Source organism: Callorhinus ursinus, unplaced genomic scaffold, assembly GCF_003265705.2.
Source record: "Callorhinus ursinus isolate GAN/ISIS: 27379988/994484 unplaced genomic scaffold, GSC_fseal_2.0 scaffold34, whole genome shotgun sequence".
NCBI classification, from domain to species: domain Eukaryota; kingdom Metazoa; phylum Chordata; class Mammalia; order Carnivora; family Otariidae; genus Callorhinus; species Callorhinus ursinus.
The window spans coordinates 4,307,901-4,328,734 of record NW_027397096.1 but is presented as its reverse complement, the minus strand read 5'-3'; positions in this window follow the sequence as shown (position 1 = coordinate 4,328,734).

Here is a 20,834-nt window from a genome sequence, read left to right as displayed (position 1 = left end):
AAGGCCAAGTTCCCTCAGCTGGGAATGGGACAGGGTGTAGCCCATTCCCAAGCTGGAGCCTGTGGTGCTTACTAGACCAGAGGCTGCCTCTTCTTTTTCTTCTTCTTTCTTCTTTCTTCTTTTAAAATTTATTTATTTGAGAGAGAGAGAGAGAACATGAGCAGGGTGAGGGACAGAGGGAGAGAGAGAATCCCAAGCAGACTCCCTGCTGAGATCATGACCCTGAGATCATGAGCTGAAATCCAGAGTCCGATGCTTAACCGACTGAGCCACCCAGGCACCCCTAGACCAGAGGCCTCTTCTAACTCGTTTAAAACCTAGCTACAATCAGTTCACTGCTCTGCACAGAACCATCCAGTGGTTTCCATTTCATTCAGTGAAAGCCACATCATTAAGAGGACCCTAAGACCATGCGCCCTCTCTGAGCCTTTCCCTACACCATCTCAGGTGCTCCCTTGCTCTAGCCATTCTGGCCTCCTTGCTCCTTCAGTCGGTCCGGGAGGCTCCTGCCCTCAGGTCTTTGCATTTGCTCTTCCCTCGACCTGAAACGCTCTTCTACCAGATATCCGTGTGACTGGCTTGCTCACTTCATTCACACCTCTGCTGAAACGTCACCTGAGCCTTTTAGATATAATAGCAACTCCCCTCCCCCCATCTCCTGGCACTCCCTAACCCCTTACTTCGTTTATTCTTTCCATAGTATTTGCACTATCTGAATTATTATAACTTTCTGGTTTCTTTGTTGTCCATCTCTCCTTACTAGAACTGATGGCAGGGTCTTTATTGTCTTTGCTATGGTATCCCCAGCACCTGGAATAATGCCCAGCACAGGGTAGATGCTCAGAGGGTGTTAGTTGAATGAATAAATGAGTTCCTCAAGGAGAAAGGAGCCCCAGTGCACATGGAGAGGGTTGACAGTGTCCAGCTACACTGTAGAGTCCAGAGTTCAGGAATCTATACCTAGAAGGAAGCCTAGAGATCTTATCTTTGCCTACCCGCCCTTTTAAAAGGTGAGGAGGGGCGCCTGGGTGGCGCACTTGGTTTCGGCTCAAGTTGTGATCTCAGGGTCATGAAATCAAGCCCCGTGTTGGGCTCCGTGCTCAGTGCAGAACCTGCTCAAGACTGTCTCTCCCTCTCCCTCTGCCCCTCCCCCTCGAATAAATAAATCTTTAAAAGTAAATAAATACATAAAAAATGAGGAAATTGAGGTCCATAGAGAGGTGACTTACCTAGAGGGAGCTAAAAATTCCTGCCATTTCAAACCTTTAAAGGAAAGGAGTGATCGCAAAGGAAGAGCTATGTAGGACTTAATTCCAGCAGAATTAAAACTAAATTAAAAGGCAAACAGAGGGGGTGCCTGGGTGGCTCAGTCGGTTAAAAGGCAAACAGAAAACAAAATATTCCTTTTAGTTAATATTTTAAGTATATTTGATAACAATTTAAGATCTCTCCCTCATCCATCAAGCAGCTAGATAAAAACCAAGCACCGAGAAGCTGGAACACGGAACCATGTGTGAAACGCACATGTACGCTCTTCTCTGGCTTATGAATAGTGAAGGAAATGCTGCGCCTTTGCTTTTGTTTTTTGTGGCCAACACATTAGCAGAGACTTCATTTTAAGGGAGAACGCCCAAAGCTGGAAAGGCTTGTCTGAAGCAAACACAGCTGAGGGAGTATAAATGTACCCTTTCAAGAGACAGGTGGCTAACATTGCATCCAGATCCTTAAATTCTCGAGTTTCTTTGAGGCTCTATCCTAAGGAAATAATATGATGTACAAAAAAAAAAAAAAAAAGCCTTATGAATCAAGACATTCTCCATCACATTACTGACAATGGTAAAAAAATTGTGAACAACATATTTGTCCAACAGGCAAGGGATTCACAGAGTAAATTACAATGGATCCATTCAATGGCTATTCACCATTAAGACAACATATTCAAAAAGATTGTAATAATATAGAAAACTGCTTATGTCACCATTTTATGTGGAAAAACTAGAGAACTTTTTGTCCATATGGTATGGTCATAGGTATAGAAAAGTATGAAAGGAAAAAAAAAGAAAGAAAAGTATGCTGAGTAAAGACGGGAAGACACTGCGCCAAAATATTCAGAGAGATTCTCTCTGGGTGGAGAGGCGATGAGGTCATATTTTCTTCTCTTCTTTCTCTTTTTAAAATATTGTCAACTCTTCTAAAATAGGCATGTATGGGCGCCTGGGTGGCTCAGTTGGTTAAGCGACTGCCTTCGGCTCAGGTCATGATCCTGGAGTCCCGGGATCGAGTCCCACATCGGGCTCCCTGCTCGGCGGGGAGTCTGCTTCTCCCTCGGACCCTCTTCCCTCTCGTGCCTCTCTATCTCTCATTCTCTCTCTCTCAAATAAATAAATAAAAATCTTAAAAATAAAATAAAATAGGCATGTATTTTAATCATGGAAAATATCACATTTTAAAAAATCTGATGACGTTCCTCTACTTTAAACCCATTCTGACTCAGTTGCCAAAGATCAATTTCATGCCCATTAGCATTCTGGGAATATCAGTGGGAGCTGCCTTTCACTGAAACCAGGCACTGTGTGAGGTCACTATATACACGATCTTATTTAGTCTTCAACACAAACTTAAGAGGTAGGTACTATTATCATTCTTACAGATGACATATCTGTGGCTTAGAGAAATGCGGGAAAGAGGTTCTTCCCACTTTATAGATTTTCTTCTCCTTACACCCGTTCCAGTGCTTTCTGAACTCAAGCCTTAGTATGTGTTAGTCCCTTTGCCAGGAATACCTTTTCCACCTTGCTTGGCCTATTCAACTCCCATTCATTCTTCAAGACTCACTTCTGTGTTGCACTTCCAGGAAGAATTCGTCATTGCCTCGTATGAGCTTCCACAATACCGTGTTCATACATTTAACCCTGGTTTTATATGTAACCTGACTATAAATATGTGTTGAGAGTTTTGCCTACTCCCAGCCCCTACCCATATTTGACTTGAGGGCAGAGACAGTGTGTTATTCATCCTTGCATCTCCTAGCAATGGGCCTGGCATGCAATAAGGTGAAATGTTGAATAGGTTTGTTGGCGTGCACCCACTCCAGTCAATTGGTTGCAGCTGCTTGGATTGCTGCATCAATGGGCTATTTCTCTGGCTTGGTGGGAAGGAGGCCTGTGATCCATAAGTGATGTCTGCCATGGGCTCAGGAATGAAAAATCTTGGCACTAATGACAGTGTTGTCCAGCCCTGGGCTGTGTACTCGGAAGGTTTTGTTGAGAAGATTTGGAGAAGACCTTGGAAGCTGTCATGGTTTCTTCATGCCCACTTTGGTAATGCCTGAGAAGACAGACTTACAACCACTGTGAGAGAGATGATTACAACAGGGATTCCTCATTCAAATGGCAGTCTGAGGACGCCTGGGTGGCTCAGTTGGTTGAGTGTCCAACTCTTGATCTCAGTTCGGGTCTTGATCTCAGGTCATGAGTTCAAGCCCCTCATTGGGCTCCACGTTGGGTGTGGAGTCTGCTTAAAAAACAAAACAAAACAAAAACAAAAATGAATATCAGTCTGTCCTAGCTTTCACCCAAAGCCTGTACTTCCTTTCCACAAGTCAAGAAACCAACCACAGCTTCTGCAGAGCAATTTATGTTTTGGGATATTAACAAGGAGTGCAGAGAGAGCATGAGGGGAAAGCCATTTCCTCTTTTGAGTTGGGTTTCTCACATGCCAATTCTGAAAGTCAAAGCAGCGTCTATGTCACAATCACAGGTGTCCCTAGCACTGATGTGGAAGTGGCAATTATATGTGTCTCCCGGCGAGACTTTGGCCTAGTGCCTTTCTGTCCGCTGTTTTCTCACCTAGGAAGTCATTTCTGGCCTGTTTCCTTGCCTGTGCAAAATGAAGTCATGACATCTGCCTATGGGGTGGTTGTTAAGATCAAATGAGAAAACATGTGTGGCTGTGTCCAGGTGCCAGGGACGGTGGTTTCTGTTGAGCTGAGCTTGAAGGTGAGGAAGGATGAATCAGCTGAGCTGTAGAGAGGACTGCTGGCCAGATTCCAGAGAAGTGCAGGGCTGGAGGGGCAGCTCCCCAACCACTTACCCCATAGGACAGATTCCCCAAACCACTTCTTGTCTTGGCGCTCCTACTTTTGATCTCATTTTCTTTTTTCAAGTTTTTAAAAAATATTTATTTATTTTAGAGAGAAAGAGCGTGCACACATGTGAGCACGCGGGTGGGGAGGGGCAGAGGGAGAGGGAGAGAGAATCCTCAAGCAGAGTCCCAGCTGAGTGTGGAGACTGATGTGGGGTTCAATGCGGGGCTTGATCTCAGGACCCTGAGATCATGACCTGAGCCGAAATCCAGAGCGGGTCGCTCTACTGACTGAGCCACCCAGGCGCCCCAACACTTTGTTTGTTCTTGCTAGAGGCTTCTCATCTCTCCTTCCCTCCCTCCATTCATTTAGCATCTACAGTCTTCCAGGACCAGGGCTGGGCGCTGCAGTTACAGACAGGAGTTTCCCAGTCCCTTCCCTGGAGGAGTTCCCAGGCCAGTGGAACACAAATCCTAAATTGCAGGAATAAAAGTATGCAGCAGCATAAATCAGTTCAGAACTTCCTCAAGAGGAAGTCAAAAAAGTAGTCACAGCAGAGGAGCTGAATTTGGAAGCAGGAAGTGATGAAGAGAAGTCACCAGAGGAACAGAGAGAGGAAATGAAGAAGGGCTTTCTGTACCGTAAATAAGGCAGGTCCATCTAATTATCCATGAGTAGCACAGTTAAATAGCATTATAGTGTGTGTGTGTGTGTGTGTGTGTGTGTGTGTGTGTGTGTGTTAAGACGTGTTAATTTGTTAAATGTAAATGTTTATACTATAAAAACCTGTCTTGGCAAGTGTTCATTTTTAATTTGCCTGAATCCTCAAATAAGGGAAAATGTCACAGGCCTCTTGACCTCTGGGAGACCATGCAAGCACTCCTCATGGCTGACACAGTTTGCGGCTGACGATGAGGGTCCTGTCTAAGGTTCTCAGGAAGGACGTCTTTTGGCCAGGCCCTCCCTCCAGTTCCAGGCTCAGAACCCCAGCGCTGATGGTCTGGAGCATCTGGCTTTTCTAAGTGCATCGGAGAAAGAAACACAAACAAGGCTGGGGCGCAAATCGGAAGGCTGTGCCCAGAGTGTACGACCACAGGGCTCATCTAGAGCTGCCCATTCCCAATCCAGGGAAATGCGCGATGGAATTACTGAGCCGCGAGTGCTTGTGGCTGGCCCTCTCCTTCCTCGGTGGTGTTCATATACCCTGTTGTCCTATGCTGACCACGTAAACACGTTCTTTTTATATACATGTCAGTTGTGCTGATGAAGTAAAAATTGACTTCTGGGCGCCTGGGTGGCTCAGTCAGTTAAGCATCTGCCTTTGGCTCAGGTCATGATCCCAGGGTCCTGGGATCGAGTCTGGCATCGGGCTCCCTGCTCAACAAGGAGTCTGCTTCTCCCTCTGCCCTTCCCTGCTCCTGCTCTCTCTCTCTCAAATAAATAAATAAAATCTTAAAAAGAATTGACTTCCATTTAGGGAACTGCTCTGGACTAGCCATTTTACAAATATGATCTCTTATTCTCATTACCTCGCAGGGAAATACTTGAGTCGGTGTCTGTCTGACTCCCAAGCCTCCACATCCACATCTTCTATTCAGACAGAGAGGCCGCAGGTTAGATAGGGGTATGGTTTTGTTTGATTCACATAGTGTTCTTAAAAAATTAATTGGCTCACATAGTATATTTTTCATTTAGAATTCGTTGCCACCATTAAACAGTTGGAAGATTCACATGAACATCCAGATTTTTGGATCCTCTTGAAAACTCGGGAGATTGTGGCAACGTGCACACAAGCATACACCCACTAAAGGAATTGTCCCCTCCAGTTAACCACCACCGGCCACTCACCTTCACTCAGGGGAAGGACACCTGGCCCCTCCCTTTAGGGGCCCTGCTGTTGTCTGGGAATGGGATCCCAAAGTTTCTATAGGATCGATAGAGGCTTTCTGAACATAAAGCAGATGGAATCACTGTGGCACTATGCCGAGCTGCTATTCTAAGGGTCTGAAAACATTCTGTTACCTTCCATATTAGGTTGATTTAATTAGCTATAAGGCCATGTTCGTGCCAAGCCCACCACAATCTGGTAATGTTATGGAGAGAGGGTGTGAGGCCAGGGACGTCAGCAGGGACCAGATGATGCCTCTAAGGAGTTCTGTTTGGATCTTACTGAGTTGGAAGTGCCTGCATGACATTCTGGTGGAGGGGCTCCCATGGGCAGCTGTGGCCAGATTCATGAAGAAGGGCAGGGCTGGGAGCCATCCGCATTTGTTTGACAGAGCCATGGGAGTGAACAGACCATCCTGAGAGGACACAAGTGACAAAGACCCCGGGTCAGTGGGGAGCGCGGCCACTTCAGATGGACAGAGGAAGAGGGAGTGGGCAGAGAGGGTGGAGGAGGAGAAGCAGAGGAGAGTGTTGAGGAAGCCAAGAGAAGAGAATTTGTAGGTATGAGTAGTGACGTGTTGGTTACTAAAGAGACGTCTAGGGAAGTGTTGGCAATTAGGGGTCGGTGCTGGGCACCCCGGAAGTTCTAGCAGCTGAGATAAAGGAAAGGAAAGATAGAAAGCAGATCTCAATGGGTTAAGCAAGTATTTAGTACAGAGGAAGGAAGCAGAGGTGCCCTTTGATAGGTTCACCCTTAGAGAACGTAACAAGCAAGATGCAGCACATTTGTGTGAGGTTAGCTCCTCTCTCAAAGGTGGAACTGAGGAGTCTAAGGGACAAACAGCCTAATCTCGGTGACCAATGCAATCTCAGGGAAGCATATCTGAGGTGGAAACCTAGTCAGGGGGGAGTAGGAAAGCAAAAGGTGCAACCTCAGCCAACCCTAGCTGGCTACATGGATGACAGCATCAGACGCATTCTCGAATGGTCCACATCATTCACCTGTCGAGGCAGCCAGCTCCTTGATGACTAACGCACTGACCCTTTCATACTTATGCTCCAACAGTCCTGGGTCACCTGTTGGAGGCTAAGCTGGGACACCTTCACAGCCCTGCCAAACCAATACTTCAGGCTATCCCACGGTGCTTTCCCCACTTGTAGCTTTCTATGCATTTATTTTGACATTTCGTTGGCGTTTGCTCTTATTCTATAGGACTGGGTTGGAGGGACGCCTGGATGGCTCAGTCGTTGGGCGTCTGCCTTAGGCTCGGGTCATGATCCCAAAAATATAAAAGGGAAAACATGGGGCTGACTCCAGTGCTGTGTACTTCAGATAAAGATGAAACATCAGCAGGCACCTGAAAGGCACTTGGGGCCACAGGTGAGTGCTCATGGCCCCGAGGGTGAGTGACAGGTGTTCAGCGGTGAAGGGAGAAGGCAAATTTAAAGAACACTTGTGAAATGATGGGGCTGTGTCTCCAAGGGTGTGTCTAAAACATGAAGAAATGGGTTGTCTCTAAAAGGATGGATTAAGGATCAAAACAGCCACCTGGATAAACCACCATAGGACCACTGGTGATGAATACCAACCTAGGGTTCTTGCAGGATTCCTAATTTTTTCCCCAGCTTTGAGATATAAGTGACCTATAACATTGTGTAAACTTAAGGTGTACAATGTGATGATATAGGGATATATTGCAAAATGACTACCACAATAAGGTTAGTTAACACATCAATCCCCTCACCTTTTGTGTATGTGTATGTGGTGAAAACTTTTCAGATCTAATTTCTTAGCAACTTTCAAGTATATAATACAGTGCTTTTTTTTTTAAAGATTTATTTATTTATTTGACAGAGAGAGAACACAAGTAGGCAGAGAGGCAGGCAGAGGGAGAGGGAGAAGCAGACTCTCCGCTGAGCAGGGAGCCCATGTGGGACTCAATCCCAGGACCCTGAGATGATGACCTGAGCCAAAATCAAGAATCAGATGCTCAACTGACTGAGCCACCCAGGAGCCTCTCATCTTTTTTTTTAAGACTTTATTTTTATTTTTATTTATTTTTAATTTTTTATTGTTATGTTAATCACCATGCATTACATCATTAGTTTTTGATGTAGTGTTCCCTGATAAGACTTTATTTTTAAGTAATCTCTCCACCCAATGCAGTGCTCGAACTCACAACCCCAAGACCAAGAGTAGCATGCTCCACCTATTGAGCCAGCCAGGTGCCCCCAGAACTTATTCATCTTAAAAATACATACTCATCTGGACGTTTGTACCCCTTAACCACCCATTTCTCCCACACCCCACCAACCTACTTTCTATTTCTAGGAGTTTGGTTTTTTTTCAGATTCCACATAGAAGTGAGATCACACAGGATTTGTCTTTCTCTATTTGACTTAATCTCACTTAGCATCATGTCCTCAAGGTCCATCCATGCGGTCCCAAACACCCTTCCTTTTTATGGGTGAATCCTACTCCATTGCATTTGCATACTTCATCTTCTTCATTCATTCATCTATCGATGGACATTTAGATTGCTTCCATATCATGGCTATTGTCAATAATACTGCACTGAACATGGGGGTGCAGATAGCTCTCTGAGACAGTGTTTCATTTCTTCACGTGTATACCCAAAAATGGAATTTCTGGCAGGATTCCTAATGCTTGACCTCATTTGCACCTGCAGTTCGCCACTGCCAGAAGCTGGCTCTCCTTTTCACATGTCTCACCTTGTTCCCTCCCTCATGGGTCCCTCCATGTCTGTAGAGCCTAGCAAATGGACAGGTATAAACATGGGGCTTGTGTATCCTCAGAGAGAGGAAGATGAGCTTCCCATAATCAAAGCACATGATATCAGACCTTCTAAACGTTAACAACGCTGAGCAAGAACCGTACCTTTCTTTTTGAATGTGTATTTGAATTTCCTCTTAGATATGTACTTTATCTGTGCACTGTAATTCCTCTTGTTTTCAAAATGTGTAGTTGAATCTCTTTTTATGTCTATATTTACTTCACTTTATTTCCTCTGTTGTCAAAGTGTGGACTTAAATTGCTTTCCAGGGGCACCTGGGTGGCTCAGTCGTTGGGCATCTGCCTTCGGCTCGGGTCATGGTCCCAGGGTCCTGCGATCGAGCCCCGCATCGGGCTCCCTGCTCGGTGGGAGGCCTGCTTCTCCCTCTCCCACTCCCCCTGCTCGTGTTCCCTCTCTCGCTGTCTCTCTCTGTCAAATAAATAAATAAAATCTTTTAAAAAAATAAAATAAAATAAATTGCTTTCCAAATATGTACTCTAGGAGTGTGCATTGAGAGTTCAAGGAGAGTGTAAGATCCCTCCCCTGGATCTTACACCGAGTTCGATTTCCAGCAAGCCGGCCGTGGAATGGAGAAATCACGGGTGAGCCCCCTTTAGCAAAAGAGAAGCTGTAAAACCTGATGAGGGCAGTCATCCTGCTTCTGGCTAGTGGGATTGCCCCCCTCCCTTTTTCCTGTATGCATGTTTTTTGAGAAACTGCAAAAGTCATATTACAAAATAATAATAATGACGACAAAGAAATGTCAGTCACCCAAATGCAGCAAGAATAATACTAGTAGCTAAAGGTTAATGAGTATTTACCACATGCCAAGCACAGAAATATCTCAGCTTATGCTAATAAAACTTTACGAGGCGGTCATTGTTGTTCCCATTTATCGAGGGGGAGGCTGGGGCTCTTTGAGGTTGAGTGACTTACCAAAGATTCTGTGGCTAATGAAGGGCCAAAGTCAGGACTAGAATCCCATGCATCTGCTTCGAAAGCCAGACTTCTCACTGCTGCCCCCAGCCGGCCTCCCAGGTCTGCAGAGCTGTTGGTGGTCAGCTCATCACAGAATCCTTGATCAAGACAAGAAACTAATATTCAATTTCCTCTTGAAAATTTTCAAGAGGGTGCCTGGGTGGCTCAGTTGGTTAAGCAACTGCCTTCAGCTCAGGTCATGATCCTGGAGTCCCGGGATTGAGTCCCGCATCCGGCTCCATGCTCGGCCGGGACTCTGCTTCTCCCTCTGACCCTTACCCCCTCGTGTGCTCTCTCTCTCTCTCCAATTCTCGCTCTCACAAATAAATAAAATAAAATCTTTAAAAAAAAGAAAAAAGAAAATTTTCAAGAAAAGCCATTAAAACCCAGCCGCATCACAATCTCCTACTTTATGTTGTACAAAATGTCTGTGGAAAAATCAACATCAGCAAGCCCTTAAAATGAATTTTTCCTAGGGCACCCGACCAGCTTGGTCGGTGGAGAGTGTGACTCTTGATCTTGGGGTGGTGAGCTCAAGCCCCACGTTGGGTGTAGAGCTTACTTAAAAATAAAATTAAAAGGGGCGCCTGGGTGGCTCAGTTGGTTAAACGACGTGCCTTCGGCTCGGGTCATGATCCTGGAGTCCCGGGATCGAGTCCTGCATCGGGCTCGCTTCTCCCTCTGACCCTCCCCCTTCTCTCGTGCTCTCTCTCTCTCTCTCTCTCTCTCTCTCTCAAATAAATAAATAAAATCTATAAAAAAATAATAAAAATAAATAAAAATAAAATTTAAAAAAATTATCCTGTCTCTTGAGTGAAATGAGAGAATGAGAATTGGGTGGTAAGAAATTATCCTAGGGGCGCCTGGGTGGCTCAGTCGGCTAAGCACCTGACTCTTGGTTTCAGCTCAGGTCATGATCTCAGGGTGGTGAGATCAAGCCCTGAGTCTGGCTCCACACTGAGCGAGGAGTCTGCTTCTGTCCTTCTCCCTCGCCCTCTGCCCCTCCCCCCACTCCTGTGCACATGCATGTGCTCTCTCTCCCTCTCAAATAAATAAATAAAATCTTTAAAAAAAGAAATTACCCTAGAAACTTAATTGTATTGTTACTTATATTCAATGTTATTATGCAATCCATCTTTAACTTTTATATGATTATGAAAATGTACACACACACACAAAATAGAGTAGTGCAAAGAACCCCATATACTCATAACTTAGATTCAACAATTATCAAATCTTGCCACAGATTCACCTAGTTTTGTCCTTTGCTAGAGTATTTTAAAACAAATTCTAGACATTATGATGTTCTGTCATTTCTAAAATATATAGACATTTTCTCACATAGCACAATGTTATTATCACCCCTTAAAATGTAACAATTCTTCAACGAGATCTAATACTGGGTATTCAATAACTGTTGCCAAAAAATGTCTTTTTACGACTGATGTGCTTGAATGAGATTCAGACAAGCCCACACAATGCATTTTAAGGGCATGTTATGGCTCTTAAATCTCTTTTGTTCCGGAACAGTCTCTTCACTCCTCATCGTCCCCCGTGTCTGCTTTTACTGAGTTGTAAAAAAAATACCCATAAACATTTATATAATAAATAGGGGTTTTAGAGCACTTGTGGGCTCCAGGAATGGGCTCCATCCTATGACATGTAAATTTATTTCTCAACTTTTGCATCCTTAACTGCCCCAGTATGTAAGAGATAAGGTACTGCTTATAGTGGGAAAATGTATCAACAGAAAGGAGTGGCCCAAAATAGGGTGGGGGAAAGGTCCGGAAAACAGAGATAAAAGGGAAAGATGAAATTTGGCAATTTATCCACTCCAGGGTGAGAGGCGTTGAATCCAGCGGACATGGGCAATGCGGATGCATAAGTGGACAGCTGACCTCACCAGCAAGTTGCTCCTGCTTGTCATAAATAGCCTTACATTGACTCCCACAGCCACACCCACACCTTCAGTCTTCTCCCTTGGTGACCTCTGATGACCCTTCCAGCCTCCAGAGCAAGTGCATAGAGGTACCTGGTGAGCAGCACATGAACGCTGTCCCTCTGGGAAGATCTATTTAGGTTTACAGAAGTTTGATTTTCTTTTTTTTTTTCCCTTAAGATTTTATTTATTTATTTGACAGAGAACACAAGTAGGGGGAGCAGCAGATAGAGAAGCAGGCTCCCCACCAAGCAAGGAGTCCGATGTGGGGCTGGATCCCAGGACCCTGAGATCATGACCTGAGCGGAAGGCAGACGCTTAACCGAGCCACCCACACACCTGGAAGTTTGATTTTCTACTGGGAGTTAACACATTGGTACTTGAAATTTCAAGGCAGTCCCTGATGGGTTTGGTTACTGTGTGTCAGCCTCTGAAAATCAGACAGTCTGGCTGTTCTGCCAAAGTGGCATTTGGCCGCCCCAGCTTCCATTGCCGTGGCCAGGATGGCTCTTTGGAAGACCACCTGCCCCCCCATCACTCAATGTCTTACCTGGTGGACAGGCCTTCTGTGACCTCATCTTTTCTGATGCTGCCACCCCAGTAACCCTCCAATGATTCCTTCCCTGTCCCCCCTGCTCTTCCACCAGCCCAGACCCCTTCCCTCCTCGGACTATTCCAACCAACTCCTGGCTTCTCTTCTATATTCCAGTCTTGCTCTGCTCCCAAACCTTTTCCACAGTGAATTTTTTTTTTTTAATGCAAATCTCATTTGGTTGCCTCCCTCTTTAAAAACCTTCAGTGAGGGCGCCTGGGTGGCTCAGTTGGTTAAGTGACTGCCTTTGGCTCAGGTCATGATCCCAGAGTCCCGGGATCGAGTCCCACATCAGGCTCCCAGCTCAGCGGGGAGCCTGCTTCTCCCTCTGACCTTCTCCACTCTCATGCTGTTTCTCTCTCTCTCTCTCTAATAAATAAATAAATAAAATCTTTAAAAAAATAATAAATAAATAAATAAATAAATAAAAACCTTCAGTGAGGGGCGCCTGGGTGGCTCAGTTGTTAAGCGTCTGCCTTTGGCTCAGGTCATGGTCCCGGGATCCTGGGATTGAGCCCCGCATCGGGCTCCCTGCTCTGGGGGAAGCCTGCTTCTCCCTCTCCCACTCCCCCTGCTTGTGTTCCCTCTCTCGCTGTGTCTCTCTGTCAAATGAATAAATAAAATCTTAAAAAAAAAAAAAACCTTCAGTGATTCCCTTGGTCTGACATCTGAGGATCTTTCTGATCTGGTGCCAACTCCCTCACCCTCAGTCCCCACTCCATGCGAGACACCATGCCCGCTCCCCATACAGCCCTGACACCAGCTACTCCCCTTTCCTGTGCTCCCCCCCCCACGCGGGCCAGAGTAACTCCTTCCTACACATCTTTCTAGACTCACCTTAGATACCCCTCCTCCAGGAAGCCAACTCCCCATCCAGAGCAGGCACTACCACAGAGCCCTGTACTCCCCCCATTGGGTTACTAGACTTTAGTTCTCTGAAGCAGAATATGTCTTGCCTTGTCTAGCAGTGCCCGACATGCCAGGAATTACTGTCAGATGACTGAAAAAGTGACAATTTAAGACCGCATGCCTTCTTGGCTCCAGGCTGAACCATTCGGCTCCTTGACTTCTCTGCCTTTGATGGGATGTCCAGATCCCTCCCCATAGTGGCCTTTCTTGCAGGAACAGAGCACCCTGCAGGATGCTGCATAAGCATCACCTGGCTTCTGCAAGTTCTATGCCCCATTAATGAAGACATAACTGGGGGGAGAAAGGGCATTCTCACTGCCTCGCTGGCTTCTGCTGTGCCGTTCCTGGGAATCCCCAAGGTCTCACCTCACGCTCTACTCCTGGGTCCGCTTTCACCTTCTGGCCCACATGCAGGTGGGTTTTGGACCCATCATCAGGCTCATACAAGTATCCCTTACATGTGATGTCACCTTGTTAGATTCGGCCCATCTGTGTCACTTAGCATTCTCTAGTTGCAAGGAGAAGAAATGCATTCTGGCTGTCTTTTTTAAATGAATTTGTTTGAAGTCCTTGGAAGGGTAACGGTCAGAATACAAAGAATGCTGAACAGCCAGCTCACAATCGGGACAAGAAGCAGGACAGTTCTGGGAATCCCGGCAGCGGGAAACATCAGACACACTTACAGGACACTGCTGTCAGGAGAAATCAGCTATAACCCATTTCTATCATTCTCAAGATTCCAGTTCACAGGAAACAGGCTGACTGGCCTGGCTGGGTCACACGCCCACCCTTTGGCAGGGAGGGAGGCGCCCTGATTCTTCCATGACTGCACCCAGCCGGACAGGCAAAGCAAGATACTGTTATCAGAAGGTGAGTTGATTGCCAGTCAGGGGAAAACACTGATCTCTATGCTGCTGGCCTTTTGCCATAACTTGGACAAATTCTAGAGATCAAGGAAGCCAGGATGGGGAAGATCCAGTGCAACGTACAAAGGGTAAACTTGGGTCAGGCTCCAAGGGTCCACCCAAGGTTCTCTTCTGAGTAACTCAACACTGTGGCAGGTGGTCCCAAGGGCAGTTGGGTGGCCAGTGTGGCGCTAGGGCACCAGTCTGCTCAGAGTCAACCCCACCAAGGGACAGGCTAGGACTTACAGAGTGTGCATGGGCTCAGTGCTCACCACCCCACAGCACCAGGGACCAGCAGCAAGACAATCCAGTTTCTATAGCCTGGGAGGCTTTCCTGTTTCTGGTGTCTGAGAACCTTAGCTGCCTCCTTCCATTCCTTGAACCTGCTTTTTTTTTTTTAAGATTTTTATTTATTTATTTGACAGAGACACAGTGAGAGATAGAACACAAGCAGGGGGAGTGGGAGAGGGAGAAGCAGGCTTCCCGCTGAGCAGGGAAGCCCCGATGTGGGGCTTGATCCCAGGATTCTGGGATCATGACCTGACCTGAAGGCAGACCCTTAATGATTGAGCCACCCAAGTGCCCCTCCTTGAGCCTCCTTCTAATGGATTTTCTATCTAGACCCAGTCCCAGCTGCTCTTGCTTGCTTTCTGGTGGCCATGCCTGGTATGACAGTCTCAGGGAAAAAGTCCCCAACCTACAGGGACCTACCCAGCTCTACATCTTGATAGTGAGTCCAGCAGATTAGGCAAGCATATTTTCCAAAAAAAGAACCATTGAGACAGAAGGATTTTTCCCCGATGGGTTGACTTATGTAATGACAGTCCTATAAAGGTATGAATGAACAATTATATCAAGCAAGTCACAGTTTAGTCACCTACACTGAAAGAAGAAGTGTGTGACACCAGGACTCTCCTGGAAGAATGTTGCAACTGTCAGAGAGACCAGCCCTCTTGGTTCTGTGGGGCTTTACACTCAGGAGAATGGCATACACTGCTGAAATTCTAGCCTGTCAACACATCACATGCTCTTCTACAGAAACTTCCTTCTCAGCACACACACACCCATTTCCCAGGTTACTTGATCACACAACTCCTCTCACCCCCTCCAGACCTGACTGCCAGTATTTCTCCTCCTGATCCCATCAGCCTTTGATCCACCACCTGCAGTTTTCAGCACCCGTGTATTAGGCATGCCCAGAAGATAGGCTATATACCTCATTGTCAGAGAGAAGAAAAGGAAGGAGGAGGAGGAAAAATGGAGGAGGAGAAGGAGAAACTGATATTTCACAAAAGGGAATGTTCAAACATCCAATAAACATGAAAAATTGCCCCAACTCCACTTGTCACCAGGGAAGCACAAATTGAAGCCACAGCTCAGTATCACTACAGACCTGATGAGCTCAAAGGAAAAGAAGATAAATATCAAGTCTTGACTAGGATGGCTAACTTCTGGAAACAACTCAAATATGTGTCAGTAGAGCAGAGAAGTTGTGAGTATTCTCACAAGCGAATGTTAAAGAGCAAGTACTACAGATCCACATGACGACATAGTGAAAGAAATCAGATACAAACAAGTACATACTGTGTGAGTCCACCTACATGGGTTTTGAAGAGCTGGTAAAACAAATCTATTTTGTTAACTGTCCGAACAGTGGTTCTTCTTTGCAGGTGATGGTGGGAGGTGGTAACTGGGAGGAGGTTTGAGGGCAGCTGTGAGGAGCTGCTAACGTCCCTTGATGTGAGTGCTGGTTACATGTGTTCGCTCTGTGGCAAGTCATCCAGATGAACACTTACAGTATGTGCACTTTTCTGTATGGGTATTTTATCTTGAGAGAAAAAATATTAATTCTCTTTCCTCTATTACTTTGCAGCTTCCCTGATGTTTCTCCATTTCTGCCTCCCAAACCCCTCCACCCCCCATTCTCTTTGACATCAGCCCTGCTTTGGGGTCTTTCCTTTCCTCCCCTCACTCTTTTCGACCACACTAATCTTATTTTCCTTTGCCCTCTCCCAGATAACCTCACATCATTCCTACAAAACTCCCCACCCCACCTCCTTGCTTCGCTCATTGATTTCTCCAGTTTTCACACTGAGGCCAGGGGCTGGAGGGAAGGAAGCTACTGATAAGGTAGTCCTCCAGGGACAAGGGGAGATGGGAAGAAGCTGCAAATAGTTTTGACATTTTGATAACTAGTGTCCTTTTAACAAGTAAGGAGTCATGTTCTGATGTTTCATACCCTTTTTTTTTTTAAAGATTTTATTTATTTATTTGAGAGACAGAGAGAACGAGAGATAGAAAGCACGAGAGGGAAGAGGGTCAGAGGGAGAAGCAGACTCCCTGCCGAGCAGGAAGCCCGATGTGGGACTCGATCCCGGGACTCCAGGATCATGACCTGAGCCGAAGGCAGTCGCTTAACCAACTGAGCCACCCAGGCGCCCCGATGTTTCATACCCTTATTAAGGCCTTTCTATCAGTTGCCTTTTGTTCCATTTTAGGCAAAAGAAGTTATTGATCTACTATACAGTAAAATGTAGGGGTATCATGCTTCAGGCATGACTTGATCCAGAGGCTCATAGACATCTTCTGGACAAAGTATCTTTCCATCTTACTTTTGTTTTCCTAGGTGATGACTTCACTGATGCAGGCTTTGAACACCTGGTAGCAGCAGCCCCAAGCTTAGATCCCACCTTCTCAGCCCACCCCTGGAAGAAATAGAACTCCTCTTCCAACAAAAGTTGGTTCCAACAAAAGTCATCATTAGTTATGGGTTACGGACCTGTGAATTCACCTCCTCATTTAAATATATTTATAACCCCAAAAACCAATGCCAGGGTCATCCGGGGGGCTGCATAACATGAGTGGGATATAGGGTTAGATATGTTATCTGTAACCAGTACAACCTAAAGCTTGAAAACTTTTGTTTCTCTTTTGCTAGGAAGAAGAAAGAAAGAAAGAAAGAAAGAGAGAAAGAAAGAAAGAAAGAAAGAAAGAAAGAAAGAAAGAAAGAAAGAAAGAAAGAAAGAAAGAAAGAAAGAAAGAAAATTTTGAGTCACCCAATGCACCGGTTCTCAGCTGAGGTCCAACAAGCCAACACTCTGCCTTCTTGCTTTAGCTCATCCTGTTAAATAAGTGCTCCTTTGCAGTCTATGTAATGCCATGTTTTTGGCATTGTTGTGCTTTTTCTTGCTGATTTCACTATTTTAAATGGCCCCCAAGGATAATACTGGAGTATCGTCTAGTGTTCCGAAGCACAAGCAGGCTGCTGCTAATGTAAAAAATGCATGTGTTAGATAAGCCTCCTTCATGCATGAGTTACAGTGCCGTTGGCTGTGAGTTCAACCTTAATGAATCAATCATATAATAAATAGAATGTCTAAACAGAAACATATAAACCAAGGTTATGTATTGATTGGTTGATGAAAATGTGAGCAGAGGCTTATAGGAACCTAATCTTTTATTTCCCCTAGGAGCAAGAGTTCCATATTTTCTAATTTGGTGTTTCCGCCAACTTTATAGAACGTAACAATCATAGATAATGAGAACTGACTGTACTAGCATTAAGTGTCTTTAGCCTGGCTGGAGTGATGTGCTGTGATCAAATCACCTGAGTAGGAGGAGGGAATACTCTGATTGGCTAGGCCTGATCTGTCCAGTGGAGATTACTTTACCCCCATTACAAAAGCTGAATGGGGGAAGACAGTCCCCAAAAGGAATCGAAAGGAGAGGAGTGGAAGCTAGGCAAACAAAAACACAAATGCCCACTATTCCCAGCCTCTGTTTTGAATTCTGTCTTACTTTACAGATAGCAAATTACATTAAATGATTGAGTAAAATGTAAGACTTAGGTGGATATGAATCTGTTGGCAGCAACAGACACCGATGTTAGCTAACTTAAACAGAAAGGCTCTGAAAGGTCGTTGAGGTATTCAGAGAACTGGCTAGGAGACTGGAAAACCAGGCTTGGAAAATTATCAGAAACCAGAGCCTGGTCTGCCCAAGAACTGTCTGGTTGGGACCCAGCTAGTCACTGCTGTGGGCAGGACAATGATAGACATGGACCTTGCTGTTAAATACCACTAGTGGACATTGACCCCATGCACAGAAATACACTCTGCTTCTCTTATCACCAGACATAAAACTACATGCATGGCAGTTATTGTAAACTTGGTTTACTCAGTACCATTCCAATCTGTTTCTATCTTGGCTTCCTGTATTTTTTTTTTTTAAGATTTTTTTTTTTTTTTTGACAGAAAGAGACACAGCTAAAGAGGGAACAGAAGCAGGGGGAGTGGGAGAGGGAGAAGCAGGCTCCTGCAGAGCAGGGAGCCCGATGCGGGGCTTGATCCCAGGACCCTGGGATCATGACCTGAGCCGAAGGTGGACGCTTAACAACTGAGCCACCCAGGCGCCCCTTGCCTCCCTGTATTATAAAGGCCAGAAGAGTCTGCACTTTCTAGATTCCCGTGCAACTGCAGTGATCTAGTCTCCCTCCAGCACAGCAACAGTTAGAGACCAGAGGCCGGGAGTTTGGAAATTCTGCAAAGCACAGTGGTGCACCTATCCTTTATTTTTGGGGGTAGCTAGAGATGAGGCTCCAGGGTCCAAACTTCCCATTGACATGCTAAGCAGGTACCATCTTTAAAAATGTCCTTTAGCCATATATTCTCATATGCCTCTACTCTCTCCTATTTACTTCAAACAAATCAGTATATATTTGTTTTGTTTTGCTTCTTTATAAAAGTAAACCAAATTCAGAGGACTGGCTAAACATTTATCTGTGCTCATTAGAGGTTAAGAAACCCAGAGAATAGGGTACCTGGGTGGCTCAGTCGGTTAAGTGTCTGCCTTCAGCTCAGGGCATGATCCTGGGGTCCTAGGATCGAGCCCCACATCGGGCTCCCCACTCAGCAGGGAGTCTGCTTCTCCCTCTCCCTCTGCCTCTCTCCCCAGCTTGAACTCTCTCTCTCAAATAAATAAATAAAAACTTAAAAAAAAAAGAAATCCAGAGAATAGAATAAAATTTGAAGTCTACCATAGGTCTAATCTGGATTCTGTGAGCAGAGTCTAAAGAGAATGAAAAGAGACCATTTTTGAAGAGATATGGACTGAGGAGTTCCCAGAATTCAGAAGGACACAAATCATCAGAATCATAGTAAGTTCAATTTAGGATAAATGATACCCTAAAGCAGGTTTGGGATGGAAGAAGGAGTTGAATGCCAATAATGGGCAAGAAAATGTGTAAAATCAAAGCAAGCACTAACTGTATGTACAAAGCAATATTATGATGACAATGTTTAATTTGGGAGGGAAGCAGTAAAAAAAAAACACAAATCAAATAATGAACAACAGTTACATGTATGAGAGGAGGTAGTGATTGGTGTTAAGGAGAATGGTAGAGATACTGAATAGTTCTAGATTTTATTTATTTATTTATTTATTTTTTTTAAGATTTTTATTTTTATTTTTTGACAGAGAGAGACACAGCAAGAGAGGGAACACAAGCAGGGGGAGTGGGAGAGGGAGAAGCAGGCTTCCCACTGAGCAGGGCTGGAGAGCGACTAGCCTAGACTGAAGGAGACTGGAGGTCTCCAGGATGGAGGAGAATGAAGATCTCCAAGAAATGATGTGAAAGTGACTTATCACCTAATGTGAATAGCGTTTGAGAAAACTGTAGTAAGAAGAGGCTTTTAGATGGCATGAGAAGTGTTAACAATGTGTACAAAGACAACTACGCTAACAAGGCAATTATTTTTAATAAAAATAAAGGAATTGTAATCATCATACACCCCAAAGCCTAACTATGAATATTTGCATAAACATTCTAATGGAACACTGAATATTGATTCAATTTTAAATTATAATATAAACAGGGGTGCCTGGGTGGCTCAGTCGGTTAAGCGTCTGCCTTCAGCTCAGGTCATGATCTCAGGGTCCTGGGATTTAGTCCCTCATTGGGCTCTTTGCTTGGTGGGGAGCCTACTGTTCCCCCTGCTTGTGCTCTCTCTCTCTGACAAATAAATAAATAAATAAATAAATAAATAAATAAATAAATAATGAAAAAAATCCAAAGAAAAGGAGAAATGCTTCTATCAGAGAACATGGAGTGATTGCACTGAATTGGATGTGAGACTGTCACCTGGATTTTGTGGGCTTTTATGCCACCAAATGATCAGCCAAGAGATGGGATTGCAATATTAGCTTAGACTATCGATTCTACTTTCCAAAGAAAAATGGGTTGTTGTTGTTGTACAATAGGAGCAAAAAAGAACTGTCTAGAATCCAGAGGACCCTGGTGTCTACCGCTCAGTGTAATTGGTGTGATGTCTGTGCCCAGAAATTGTGGCAGTGAAGTCTTTCCTTGAGGAGACTTTTGGTCTGGGTTGAGTATTGTTACTGGTGGTAGAGCCTCTAAACCTGACCTCTCGCTGTCCCAGGGACTTATCAAAAGCCTTTAATGAATTCTTTCCTGCTAAATTATTTCTGCTAAAACTAGCTAATTAAGAACCCTAACTGGGCGCCTGGGTGGCTCAGTTGGTTAAGTGACTGCCTTCGGCTCAGGTCATGATCCTGGAGTCCCAGGATCAAGTCCCACATCGGGCCCCCCGCTCGGCGGGGAGTCTGCTTCTCCCTCTGACCCTCCTCCCTCTCATGCTCTCTCTCTCTCTCTCATTCTCTCTCTCAAATAAATAAATAAATAAAATCTTTAAAAAAAAAAAGGGCGCCTGGGTGGCTCAGTCATTGG